General features: G+C 55.1%; 6 non-coding genes and 1 pseudogene across 6 annotated transcripts; 2 read left to right on the top strand and 5 right to left on the bottom strand.

Moving 5' to 3' along the window:
- Positions 1-8,998: 8,998 nt before the first annotated feature.
- On the top strand, positions 8,999-9,069 carry trnag-gcc (transfer RNA glycine (anticodon GCC)). The gene has a single exon. It is a non-coding gene; the product is annotated as a tRNA-Gly (tRNA).
- An 85-nt stretch (positions 9,070-9,154) lies between these two features.
- Positions 9,155-9,237, bottom strand: trnal-cag (transfer RNA leucine (anticodon CAG)). Its single transcript has one exon. It is a non-coding gene; the product is annotated as a tRNA-Leu (tRNA).
- Positions 9,238-9,325: 88 nt separating this feature from the next.
- Positions 9,326-9,431, bottom strand: LOC140349838 (U6 spliceosomal RNA). Its single transcript, XR_011924754.1, has one exon. It is a non-coding gene; the product is annotated as a U6 spliceosomal RNA (small nuclear RNA).
- Positions 9,432-10,147: 716 nt separating this feature from the next.
- Positions 10,148-10,218, top strand: trnag-gcc (transfer RNA glycine (anticodon GCC)). The gene has a single exon. It is a non-coding gene; the product is annotated as a tRNA-Gly (tRNA).
- An 85-nt stretch (positions 10,219-10,303) lies between these two features.
- On the bottom strand, positions 10,304-10,386 carry trnal-cag (transfer RNA leucine (anticodon CAG)). The gene has a single exon. It is a non-coding gene; the product is annotated as a tRNA-Leu (tRNA).
- Positions 10,387-10,474: 88 nt separating this feature from the next.
- Positions 10,475-10,580, bottom strand: LOC140349831 (U6 spliceosomal RNA). Its single transcript, XR_011924747.1, has one exon. It is a non-coding gene; the product is annotated as a U6 spliceosomal RNA (small nuclear RNA).
- Positions 10,581-11,563: 983 nt separating this feature from the next.
- Positions 11,564-11,663, bottom strand: LOC140349848 (U6 spliceosomal RNA; annotated as a pseudogene).
- Positions 11,664-13,178: the final 1,515 nt, after the last annotated feature.

Here is a 13,178-nt window from a genome sequence, read left to right as displayed (position 1 = left end):
TCACACATCATATACACCAAATCCACTCCAGGCCCACACAAACCTTTAAAGGTTTACATTCAGAACATTATTGATGCATTACTGGCTGATCACTCCAAAAAACAAGAAAGGCGCTCAAGACCGGAGGGTGAAATGCCACAGAGACTCACAGAGCGTCATTGGCTTTGTCAAGCAGAGGGACGTCCAGACTGCGCCGTGTGCTCTGACCGCTCTCGTACCAAAGGCAGGCGGCAAACAAAGTACAGGTGCCGTCAGTGTGGCGTTGGCCTCTGTGCGGTTCCATGCAACGAGAGATACCATACGCTAAAAAACTTTAAATGCTGTCATTTGGATATGTAAAAGTGCAGGGTACCTTGACCCTGGATGGACATCTTTTCTGTGATGGCTCTCTCCTTTCTTCACTGCTTTCTCCACAACCTGCCTGGCACCAATGATGGATGTATAAGTTGGAAAAATAAAAAAAATGAAAAAAATACATAATAAATACCGTGTTTGTCATCATTTGGTCAGAACTTGTAATCAGGGCCCGAGTTTGAAGATGTGAGCAAAAGGGGTGAAAATGGGTTAAAATGTGAAAAAACACCAAAATGAGCAAAATGAAATAATCCCCCATCATCAGTGCACAGTTTGCCCCCAGAAAAGCACTCCCCTGGGGCCTGGAGGTGATCTGACCACCAGAATATAGTACCATATACCCCTGCTGGTCTTAGAAAAAAAACCGAGCTTCCAGCCAATAGTACACTATACCCGAGGGACTCTGTCGTTTTTCGGCAATAGTACACTATACCCGAGGGACTCTGTCGTTTTTCGGCAATAGTACACTATACCCGAGGGACTCTGTCGTTTTTCGGCAATAGTACACTATACCCGAGGGACTCTGTCGTTTTTCGGCAATAGTACACTATACCCGAGGGACTCTGTCGTTTTTCGGCAATAGTACACTATACCCGAGGGACTCTGTCGTTTTTCGGCAATAGTACACTATACCCGAGGGACTCTGTCGTTTTTCCGGGCCGTAGTATGAAGTTGTGAGCAAAAGGGGTGAAAATGGGTTAAAATGTGAAAAAACACCAAAATGAGCAAAATTAAATAATCCCCCATCATCAGTGCACTGTTTGCCCCCAGAAAAGCACTCCAATGGGGCCTGGAGGTGATCTGACCATCAGAGTATAGCACCATATGCCCCTGAGGGACTTAGAGTAAAAACCGAAATAGTACACTATGCCTGAAAAGACTCTGTCGTTTTTCTGCAATAGTACACTATACCCGAGGGACTCTGTCGTTTTTCCGGGCCGTAGTATGAAGTTGTGAGCAAAAGGGGTGAAAATGGGTTAAAATGTGAAAAAACACCAAAATGAGCAAAATGAAATAATCCCCCATCATCAGTGCACTGTTTGCCCCCAGAAAAGCACTCCCCTGGGGCCTGGAGGTGATCTGACCATCAGAGTATAGCACCATATGCCCCTGAGGGACTTAGAGTAAAAACCGAAATAGTACACTATACCTGAAAAGACTCTGTCATTTTTCGGCAATAGTACACTATACCCGAGCGACTCTGTCGTTTTTCCGGGCCGTAGTATGAAGTTGTGAGCAAATGGGGTGAAAATGGGTTAAAATGTGAAAAAACACCAAAATGAGCAAAATGAAATAATCCCCCATCATCAGTGCACTGTTTGCCCCCAGAAAAGCACTCCCCTGGGGCCTGGAGGTGATCTGACCATCATAGTATAGCACCATATGCCCCTGAGGGACTTAGAGTAAAAACCGAAATAGTACACTATACCTGAAAAGACTCTGTCATTTTTCGGCAATAGTACACTATATACCGTTGGACTTAGTCGTTTTTTGGGCTCGTGGGAATAAGCGTTCAGCTCAAAATTCCCGGGCTAAATCACGCTGCTCCCGAGAAATTCTTACGCTGCTCTCACGCGGAATGTGCAAAATGGTAATGCTGGGAGGGAGGGGCGGGCGGTTTTTGAGAATGACGTTTTTCGCAATCGAAACAGGTACATTTCCTGGTTGTGCGGATACCGGGCAAGGAGCTCGTTTGACGGGCACACGAGAACCGCGATCGATGGGCCCCGTTCTGGTTTTATCCAGCTTCCAAGGCTCCTTCACAGCCGTAATGTCAAGTCATGGTTCGGAGGTGCGGAGGTGAGCGTCGGATCACGGAGCCTCTGAATGGAGCCCCGCGCTCCGCGCTCCTCCGGGCTCTAAGTGCCGCTCAGACCCGGCATGAGAGGGTCTATTTTCGGCTTGATTTTACCAGACTCCCGGGCACTTCCAGAAGCTTCCTGTTTGCTCTGATTGCTCGGGGCAGAGCACGGTGTCACGCTGACCACGGGCTGTACGCGGAGGTGAGAGCTGGTTGTAAGGCGGATCACGGAGCCTCTGAATTGAGCCCCGCGCTCCGCGCTCCTCCGGGCTCTAAGTGCCGCTCAGACCCGGCATGAGAGGGTCTATTTTCGGCTTGATTTTACCAGACTCCCGGGCACTTCCAGAAGCTTCCTGTTTGCTCTGATTGCTCGGGGCAGAGCACGGTGTCACGCTGACCACGGGCTGTACGCGGAGGTGACCCGCTCCGTGATCTTAGCGCCGCCCAGACCCAGGGCCATCCACCCCACATACGGCCAGACTTTGCCCGGCCAGGGAGCACCTTCTGCGGGTCGGAGGCTCCGGGTCGGAGCCCCTGGAGCCTGGAGCCCTCACCGGGCCCCGAACTCGGCTGCCGGAGGCAGTGCAGTGCCTCATGGATAAAAGGCACCCAGCCGTCCAACTCGCGTGAGGCGGAGCAGGGATCATCCGTGAATCAACCATGAAAATGGTACAAATCATGGTTCTATGTATACCAGACAAGGAGCTTGGTCTATTGGCACTCAAGACCCGCCATCGTAGGGCCCCGTTCTGGTTTTATCCAGCTTCGAAGGCTCCTGCGCACTGCGGGTTTGTTTACATTTTGCGGCTGTGGTTTGCTCCGGCTAACCTCACGCCGGACACGTTGGAAGCGAGGCCGAGACAGAGGTCCCACCAGGCGCGGGGCTTCAGTCTGACTGGCTTCCCCCGCGCCTGGCCCCTTGTCTCCGGAGATGGGACCGTCACTCACCCCCGCACTGAAGGACGCGCGGCTTGAAGGATGATGGCTGCGCTTAGCCCCTGTGCCAGGGGCTCTGAGCCAGTCCCCTTCAGCCTCAACGCGTCCGGTGGGAACACAGTCCGGGTCCATTGTCACTCACCCCTGCGCAGAAGGACGCGCGGCTTGGAGGATGATGGCTGCGCTTAGCCCCTGGCACAGGGGCTCTGCACCAGTCCCCTTCAGCTTCAACGCGTCCGGTGGAACAACAGTCCAGGCCCTCTGTCACTCACCCCCGCACTGAAGGACGCGCGGCTTGAAGGATGATGGCTGTGCTTAGCCCCTGTGCCAGGGGCTCTGAGCCAGTCCCCTTCAGCCTCAACGCGTCCGGTGGGAACACAGTCCGGGTCCACTGTCACTCACCCCTGCGCAGAAGGACGCGCGGCTTGGAGGATGATGGCTGCGCTTAGCCCCTGGCACAGGGGCTCTGCACCAGTCCCCTTCAGCCTCAACGCGTCCGGTGGAACAACAGTCCAGGCCCACTGTCACTCACCCCCGCACTGAAGGACGCGCGGCTTGGAGGATGATGGCTGCGCTTAGCCCCTGTGCCAGGGGCTCTGAGCCAGTCCCCTTCAGCCTCAACGCGTCCGGTGGGAACACAGTCCGGGTCCATTGTCACTCACCCCTGCGCAGAAGGACGCGCGGCTTGGAGGATGATGGCTGCGCTTAGCCCCTGGCACAGGGGCTCTGCACCAGTCCCCTTCAGCCTCAACGCGTCCGGTGGAACAACAGTCCAGGCCCTCTGTCACTCACCCCCGCACTGAAGGACGCGCGGCTTGAAGGATGATGGCTGTGCTTAGCCCCTGTGCCAGGGGCTCTGAGCCAGTCCCCTTCAGCCTCAACGCGTCCGGTGGGAACACAGTCCGGGTCCACTGTCACTCACCCCTGCGCAGAAGGACGCGCGGCTTGGAGGATGATGGCTGCGCTTAGCCCCTGGCACAGGGGCTCTGCACCAGTCCCCTTCAGCCTCAACGCGTCCGGTGGAACAACAGTCCAGGCCCACTGTCACTCACCCCCGCACTGAAGGACGCGCGGCTTGGAGGATGATGGCTGCGCTTAGCCCCTGTTACAGGGGCTCTGCGCCAGTCTCCTTCAGCCTCAACGCGTCCGACGGAACCACAGTCCGAGCCCATTGTCACTCACCCCCGCGCAGCAGGAGGCGCGGCTTGAAGGATGATGGCTGCGCTTAGCCCCTGGGCCCAAGGGCTCTGCGCCAGTCCCCTTCAGCCTCAACGTGTCCGATGGCTCTGCGCGGGGCGGGGGGCAGGGCGGGCGCATATTTTTGGTCCGACTCCGGTCCCTTCCTCGTCTCTGAGTTTGTCAAATGCAGCGCCTGTCCAGGGCTCACTTTGCTATCAACTGGCTGGTCACCGCCATCGTAGGGCCCCGTTCTGGTTTCATCCAGCTTCGAAGGCTCCTGCGCACTGCGGGGTTGTTGGCATTTGTGGTCCTGATTTGCGCTGGCTCACCCTTACGCTGGACACAGCGCCAGATGATATATTTGGTCCGACTCCGGTCCCTTCCTCGTCTCTGAGTTTGTCAAATGCAGCGCCTGTCCAGGGCTCACTTTGCTATCAACTGGCTGGTCACCGCCATCGTAGGGCCCCGTTCTGGTTTCATCCAGCTTCGAAGGCTCCTGCGCACTGCGGGGTTGTTGGCATTTGTGGTCCTGATTTGCGCTGGCTCACCCTTACGCTGGACACAGCGCCAGATGATATATTTGGTCCGACTCCGGTCCCTTCCTCGTCTCTGAGTTTGTCAAATGCAGCGCCTGTCCAGGGCTCACTTTGCTATCAACTGGCTGGTCACCGCCATCGTAGGGCCCCGTTCTGGTTTCATCCAGCTTCGAAGGCTCCTGCGCACTGCGGGGTTGTTGGCATTTGTGGTCCAGAGCCCCGGCTCTAAATTAAACCTGTTACCCTAGTAGGCCGGCCTCCGGGTCCCCCTCTCTTCTTCGGTTATGGAGTACATTGGGCGCGGGGGCAGCCAGTGGAGGGCAAGGGCCCTGCCTCCAAGTGTGGTGTAGGGGACAGGGGAGCCAGGGCCTTGGGGTCCTGGTGCTTTTTATCTTTTAAAGTGGCTCAGAGTACCAAGGGCACGGACTTCCAGGGGGCTGCACCAAGGGTGTGTAGCTCGTGTTGGGGTGCTTAAGTGTGGGTACCCGGGGACGAAAGGTGGGCCGGGGCCGGCGCGAGCCTCTGTGGTGAGTGCTGGGCCGTTCCCTTGGTACTCCAGTCGGAGTACCAAGGGCACGGACTTCCATGGTATAGTACCAAGGGCACGGACCTCCAGGGGGCTGAAACAAGGGTGTGTAGCCCGTGTGGGGGTGCTTAAGTGTGGGTCCCCGGGTTCGAAGGGAGGGCCTGGTCCCCGGTGGTCATCCCCGGAGTCCCAGAGCCTGCAAACCGGGGAAGAGTGGCCCGTCCCCAGACTGAGTTTGGGGGAATGCGGGGTGGCTCTGGAGGGGCTCCAGGGGGTGCTCGGCGGAGGCCATGCCCAGCCAGAGTGGCCCTTCCCCGGGCAGAATCTGGGGAGAGTGGGGAGTGGCTCTGGAGGTGCTCCGGAGGCTCCAGGGGTTCCAGGGGGTGCTCAGTGGGGGCCATGCCCAGCCAGAGTTGCCCTTCCCCGGGGTGAGTCTGGAGGAGTGGGGGGTGGCTCTGGAGGGGCTCCAGGGGTTCCAGGGGGTGCTCGGCGGAGGCCATGCCCAGCCAGAGTGGCCCTTCCCCGGGCAGAATCTGGGGAGAGTGGGGGGTGGCTCTGGAGGTGCTCCGGGGGCTCCAGGGGGTGCTCGGCGGAGGCCATGCCCAGCCAGAGTGGCCCTTCCCCGGGCATAGTCTGGGGAGAGTGGGGGGTGGCTCTGGAGGTGCTCCGGGGGCTCCAGGGGGTGCTCAGTGGAGGCCATGCCCAGCCAGAGTGGCCCTTCCCCGGGCAGAGTCTGGAGGAGTGGGGGTGGCTCTGGAGGGGCTTCAGGGGTTCCAGGGGGGTGCTCGGCGGAGGCCATGCCCAGCCAGAGTGGCCCTTCCCCGGGGTGAGTCTGGAGGAGTGGGGGGTGGCTCTGGAGGGGCTCCAGGGGTTCCAGGGGGTGCTCAGCGGAGGCCATGCCCAGCCAGAGTGGCCCTTCCCCGGGCATAGTCTGGGGAGAGTGGGGGGTGGCTCTGGAGGTGCTCTGGGGGCTCCAGAGGGTGCTCAGTGGAGGCCATGCCCAGCCAGAGTGGCCCTTCCCCGGGCAGAATCTGGGGAGAGTGGGGGGTGGCTCTGGAGGTGCTCCGGGGGCTCCAGGGGTTCCAGGGGGTGCTCAGTGGGGGCCATGCCCAGCCAGAGTGGCCCTTCCCCGGGCAAAGTCTGGAGGAGTGGGGGGTGGCTCTGGAGGGGTTCCAGGGGGTGCTCGGCGGAGGCCATGCCCAGCCAGAGTGGCCCTTCCCCGGGCATAGTCTGGGGAGAGTGGGGGGTGGCTCTGGAGGTGCTCCGGGGGCTCCAGGGGGTGCTCAGTGGAGGCCATGCCCAGCCAGAGTGGCCCTTCCCCGGGGTGAGTCTGGAGGAGTGGGGGGTGGCTCTGGAGGTGCTCCGGGGGCTCCAGGGGTTCCAGGGGGTGCTCAGTGGGGGCCATGCCCAGCCAGAGTGGCCCTTCCCCGGGCAAAGTCTGGTCGTGTGCGGGGTGGATGATCCCTGCTCCGCCTCACGCGAGTTCGAGACCGGCTGGGTGCCCTTTTATCCATGAGGCACTGCACTGCCTCCGGCAGCCGAGTTCGGGGCCCGGTGAGGGCTCCAGGCTCCAGGGGCTCCGACCCGGAGCCTCCGACCCGCAGAAGGTGCTCCCTGGCCGGGCAAAGTCTGGCCGTGTGCGGGGTGGATGATCCCTGCTCCGCCTCACGTGAGTTCGAGACCGGCTGGGTGCCCTTTTATCCATGAGGCACTGCACTGCCTCCGGCAGCCGAGTTCGGGGCCCGGTGAGGGCTCCAGGCTCCAGGGGCTCCGACCCGGAGCCTCCGACCCGCAGAAGGTGCTCCCTGGCCGGGCAAAGTCTGGCCGTGTGCGGGGTGGATGATCCCTGCTCCGCCTCACGCGAGTTCGAGACCGGCTGGGTGCCCTTTTATCCATGAGGCACTGCACTGCCTCCGGCAGCCGAGTTCGGGGCCCGGTGAGGGCTCCAGGCTCCAGGGGCTCCGACCCGGAGCCTCCGACCCGCAGAAGGTGCTCCCTGGCCGGGCAAAGTCTGGCCGTGTGCGGGGTGGATGATCCCTGCTCCGCCTCACGTGAGTTCGAGACCGGCTGGGTGCCCTTTTATCCATGAGGCACTGCACTGCCTCCGGCAGCCGAGTTCGGGGCCCGGTGAGGGCTCCAGGCTCCAGGGGCTCCGACCCGGAGCCTCCGACCCGCAGAAGGTGCTCCCTGGCCGGGCAAAGTCTGGCCGTGTGCGGGGTGGATGATCCCTGCTCCGCCTCACGCGAGTTCGAGACCGGCTGGGTGCCCTTTTATCCATGAGGCACTGCACTGCCTCCGGCAGCCGAGTTCGGGGCCCGGTGAGGGCTCCAGGCTCCAGGGGCTCCGACCCGGAGCCTCCGACCCGCAGAAGGTGCTCCCTGGCCGGGCAAAGTCTGGCCGTGTGCGGGGTGGATGATCCCTGCTCCGCCTCACGCGAGTTCGAGACCGGCTGGGTGCCCTTTTATCCATGAGGCACTGCACTGCCTCCGGCAGCCGAGTTCGGGGCCCGGTGAGGGCTCCAGGCTCCAGGGGCTCCGACCCGGAGCCTCCGACCCGCAGAAGGTGCTCCCTGGCCGGGCAAAGTCTGGCCGTGTGCGGGGTGGATGATCCCTGCTCCGCCTCACGCGAGTTCGAGACCGGCTGGGTGCCCTTTTATCCATGAGGCACTGCACTGCCTCCGGCAGCCGAGTTCGGGGCCCGGTGAGGGCTCCAGGCTCCAGGGGCTCCGACTCGGAGCCTCCGACCCGCAGAAGGTGCTCCCTGGCCGGGCAAAGTCTGGCCGTGTGCGGGGTGGATGATCCCTGCTCCGCCTCACGCGAGTTCGAGACCGGCTGGGTGCCCTTTTATCCAAGAATCAACTGGAGTGTGGAGCTTCTACGGGCCTCCAGGGGCACTGCCGACCCAGAGCTGTGCCCCGGCTTCAGTTCTCTGTATCTCAGGAAGTTTTTTATTTATACATTTATTTCATCCATAATCTCTGGCGCCTAAAGGGTTAAAATCCTGCTCCTGCAGTCATGGTGTTATAGCCGCAAGAAAGTGCAACACGCGTGGGTTGGAATCCCATCCTCGTCGTAGCACTAGGTTTTGCTTCCCACTTTGCACATATGCATAGCCTGGTGTGGGTACCTATCTCACTTCCCTCAATCTTGTGAGCCCAACCCTGCAGTCACAGCGTCATCCAGTTGCCAAACTTTACTCCAAGCGCTTCATCTGGTTGGAGACAAAAATATTTTGTGCAACGTTACCCAATCTGTCTTTCCTTAATTTGGTTTAATGTACAAGATTATATGCCGTATATTGCAAATTATACGTTATAGACGAGCTCTCTGCATCAAGAAAAAATAATCCGGGGCTGTATATCCATTCCATTTCAGTTCATTTCATTTCATCTCTTATCTTTTCTTATCTTTTCTTTTTAGCTCCTGTTATAGCCATGTCCGAGGGCAAAATGCGTCCGTAAATGTGGTTGAAGGAAAAAAAATAAAAAATAGATGGCCATACAAATGCGCCTTGTGCGCATTGGTGGTTCAGTGGTATCATGCAGGAGGCCCACATGTGCATTGCCTGGTGTGGGTACCTTATCTCACTTTCCTCATCTCTTTTCTTTTCATCTCATCTCATCTCATCCAAAAAAAAAAAAAATGGCCGAACAAATGCTCTATGTGTGCATTGGTGGTTCAGTGGTAGAATTCCTGCTTGCCATGCAGGAGGCCTGGGTTCGATTCCCGGCTAATGCAGTAGAGCTTTTGAGAAGACTTTGGCGTGCCTATGTGCAATGTTTCATTCATTATCTAAATGCACAAGATTATGCCTAAAGTTTACTGTCAGAAGTGGGATTCGAACCCACGCCTCCAGGGGAGACTGCGACCTGAACGCAGCGCCTTAGACCACTCGGCCATCCTGACGGTGTGAGTGCTTAGCTTTGCCCTTTCCGACGCAGACAAGAGCCCCGACCATGAAAACCTTGATTTTGCTGACAATGCAGCGGCATGATAAAATGAGGAACGCTTCACGAATTTGCGTGTCATCCTTGCGCAGGGGCCATGCTAATCTTCTCTGTATCGTTCCAATTTTAGTATATGTGTTAGCGAACTAACACAATAGTGCCTGGTTGCAACCACGCCTTTATAGCGCTCTTAAAATCCTGCTCCTGCAGTCATGGTGTTATAGCCGCAAGAAAGTGCAACACGCGTGGGTTGGAATCCCATCCTCGTCGTAGCACTAGGTTTTGCTTCCCACTTTGCACATATGCATAGCCTGGTGTGGGTACCTATCTCACTTCCCTCAATCTTGTGAGCCCAACCCTGCAGTCACAGCGTCATCCAGTTGCCAAACTTTACTCCGAGCGCTTCATCTGGTTGGAGACAAAAATATTTTGTGCAACGTTACCCATTCTGTCTTTCCTTAATTTGGTTTAATGTACAAGATTATATGCCGTATATTGCAAATTATTCGTTATAGACGAGCTCTCTGCATCAAGAAAAAATAATCCGGGGCTGTATATCCATTCCATTTCAGTTCATTTCATTTCATTTCATCTCTTATCTTTTCTTATCTTTTCTTTTTAACTCCTGTTATAGCCATGTCCGAGGGCAAAATGCGTCCGTAAATGTGGTTGAAGGAAAAAAAATAAAAAATAGATGGCCATACAAATGCGCCTTGTGCGCATTGGTGGTTCAGTGGTATCATGCAGGAGGCCCACATGTGCATTGCCTGGTGTGGGTACCTTATCTCACTTTCCTCATCTCTTTTCTTTTCATCTCATCTCATCTCATCCAAAAAAAAAAAAAATGGCCGAACAAATGCTCTATGTGTGCATTGGTGGTTCAGTGGTAGAATTCCTGCTTGCCATGCAGGAGGCCTGGGTTCGATTCCCGGCTAATGCAGCAGACCTTTTGAGAAGACTTTGGCGTGCCTATGTGCAATGTTTAATTCATTATCTAAATGCACAAGATTATGCCTAAAGTTTACTGTCAGAAGTGGGATTCGAACCCACGCCTCCAGGGGAGACTGCGACCTGAACGCAGCGCCTTAGACCGCTCGGCCATCCTGACAGTGTAAGTGCTTAGCTTTGCCCTTTCCGACGCAGACAAGAGCCCCGACCATGAAAACCTTGATTTTGCTGACAATGCAGCGGCATGATAAAATAAGGAACGCTTCACGAATTTGCGTGTCATCCTTGCGCAGGGGCCATGCTAATCTTCTCTGTATCGTTCCAATTTTAGTATATGTGTTAGCGAACTAACACAATAGTGCCTGGTTGCAACCACGCCTTTATAGCGCTCTTAAAATCCTGCTCCTGCAGTCATGGTGTTATAGCCGCAAGAAAGTGCAACACGCGTGGGTTGGAATCCCATCCTCGTCGTAGCACTAGGTTTTGCTTCCCACTTTGCACATATGCATAGCCTGGTGTGGGTACCTATCTCACTTCCCTCAATCTTGTGAGCCCAACCCTGCAGTCACAGCGTCATCCAGTTGCCAAACTTTACTCCGAGCGCTTCATCTGGTTGGAGACAAAAATATTTTGTGCAACGTTACCCAATCTGTCTTTCCTTAATTTGGTTTCATGTACAAGATTATATGCCGTATATTGCAAATTATTCGTTATAGACGAGCTCTCTGCATCAAGAAAAAATAATCCGGGGCTGTATATCCATTCCATTTCAGTTCATTTCATTTCATTTCATCTCTTATCTTTTCTTATCTTTTCTTTTTAACTCCTATTATAGCCATGTCCGAGGGCAAAATGCGTCCGTAAATGTGGTTGAAGGAAAAAAAATAAAAAATAGATGGCCATACAAATGCGCCTTGTGCGCATTGGTGGTTCAGTGGTATCATGCAGGAGGCCCACATGTGCATTGCCTGGTGTGGGTACCTTATCTCACTTTCCTCATCTCTTTTCTTTTCATCTCATCTCATCTCATCCAAAAAAAAAAAAAATGGCCGAACAAATGCTCTATGTGTGCATTGGTGGTTCAGTGGTAGAATTCCTGCTTGCCATGCAGGAGGCCAGGGTTTGATTCCCGGCTAATGCAGCAGAGCTTTTGAGAAGACTTTGGCATGCCTATGTGCAATGTTTCATTCATTATCTAAATGCACAAGATTATGCCTAAAGTTTACTGTCAGAAGTGGAATTCGAACCCACGCCTCCAGGGGAGACTGCGACCTGAACGCAGCTTTGCCCTTTCCGACCATGAAAACCTTGATTTTGCTGACAATGCAGCGGCATGATAAAATGAGGAACGCTTCACGAATTTGCGTGTCATCCTTGCGCAGGGGCCATGCTAATCTTCTCTGTATCGTTCCAATTTCCGGGGGCTCCAGTGGCTCCAGGGGGTTCTCAGTGGGGGCCATGCCCAGCCAGAGTGTCCCTTCCCCGGGGTGAGTCTGGAGGAGTGGGGGGTGGCTCTGGAGGTGCTCCGGGGGCTCCAGGGGGTGCTTGGTGGAGACCATGCCCAGCCAGAGTGGCCCTTCCCCCGGGTGAGTCTGGGGAGAGTGGGGGGTGGCTCTGGAGGGCCTCCGGGGGCTCCAGTGGCTCCAGGGGGTGCTCAGCGGAGGCCATGCCCAGCCAGAGTGGCCCTTCCCCGGCCTCATATGCGGCAGAGTGCGGGGTGAGCAAAATGGGTTAAAATGGGTTAAAATGTGAAAAAAAAAAAAAAAAAAAAAAAAAAACACCAAAATGAGCAAAATGAAATAATCCCCCATCATCAGTGCACTGTTTGACCCCAGAAAAGCACTCCCCTGGGGCCTGGAGGTGATCTGACCATCAGAGTATAGCACCCTATGACCCTGAGGGACTTAGAGTAAAAACCGAAATAGTACACTATTCCCGAAAAGACTCTGTCGTTTTTCGGCAATAGTACACTATACCCATCGACTCTGTCGTTTTTCCGGGCCGTAGTACGAAGTTGTGAGCAAAAGGGGTGAAAATGGGTTAAAATGTGAAAAAACACCAAAATGAGCAAAATGAAATAATCCCCCATCATCAGTGCACTGTTTGACCCCAGAAAAGCACTCCCCTGGGGCCTGGAGGTGATCTGACCATCATAGTATAGCACCCTATGCCCCTGAGGGACTTAGAGTAAAAACCGGAATAGTACACTATACCCGAAAAGACTCTGTCATTTTTCGGCAATAGTACACTATACCCATCGACTCTGTCGTTTTTCCGGGCCGTAGTACGAAGTTGTGAGCAAAAGGGGTGAAAATGGGTTAAAATGTGAAAAAACACCAAAATGAGCAAAATGAAATAATCCCCCATCATCAGTGCACTGTTTGACCCCAGAAAAGCACTCCCCTGGGGCCTGGAGGTGATCTGACCATCATAGTATAGCACCCTATGCCCCTGAGGGACTTAGAGTAAAAACCGGAATAGTACACTATACCCGAAAAGACTCTGTCATTTTTCGGCAATAGTACACTATACCCATCGACTCTGTCGTTTTTCCGGGCCGTAGTACGAAGTTGTGAGCAAAAGGGGTGAAAATGGGTTAAAATGTGAAAAAACACCAAAATGAGCAAAATGAAATAATCCCCCATCATCAGTGCACTGTTTGACCCCAGAAAAGCACTCCCCTGGGGCCTGGAGGTGATCTGACCATCATAGTATAGCACCCTATGCCCCTGAGGGACTTAGAGTAAAAACCGAAATAGTACACTATACTCGAAAAGACTCTGTCGTTTTTCGGCAATAGTACACTATACCCATCGACTCTGTCGTTTTTCCGGGCCGTAGTACGAAGTTGTGAGCAAAAGGGGTGAAAATGGGTTAAAATGTGAAAAAACACCAAAATGAGCAAAATGAAATAATCCCCCATCATCAGTGCACTGTTTGACCCCAGAAAAG

Source organism: Eucyclogobius newberryi, unplaced genomic scaffold, assembly GCF_026437365.1.
Source record: "Eucyclogobius newberryi isolate DKJ021-1_F unplaced genomic scaffold, fEucNew1.0.hap1 SCAF_7, whole genome shotgun sequence".
Classification (NCBI taxonomy): domain Eukaryota; kingdom Metazoa; phylum Chordata; class Actinopteri; order Gobiiformes; family Gobiidae; genus Eucyclogobius; species Eucyclogobius newberryi.
This window is presented reverse-complemented; position numbering and strand designations above follow the sequence as displayed.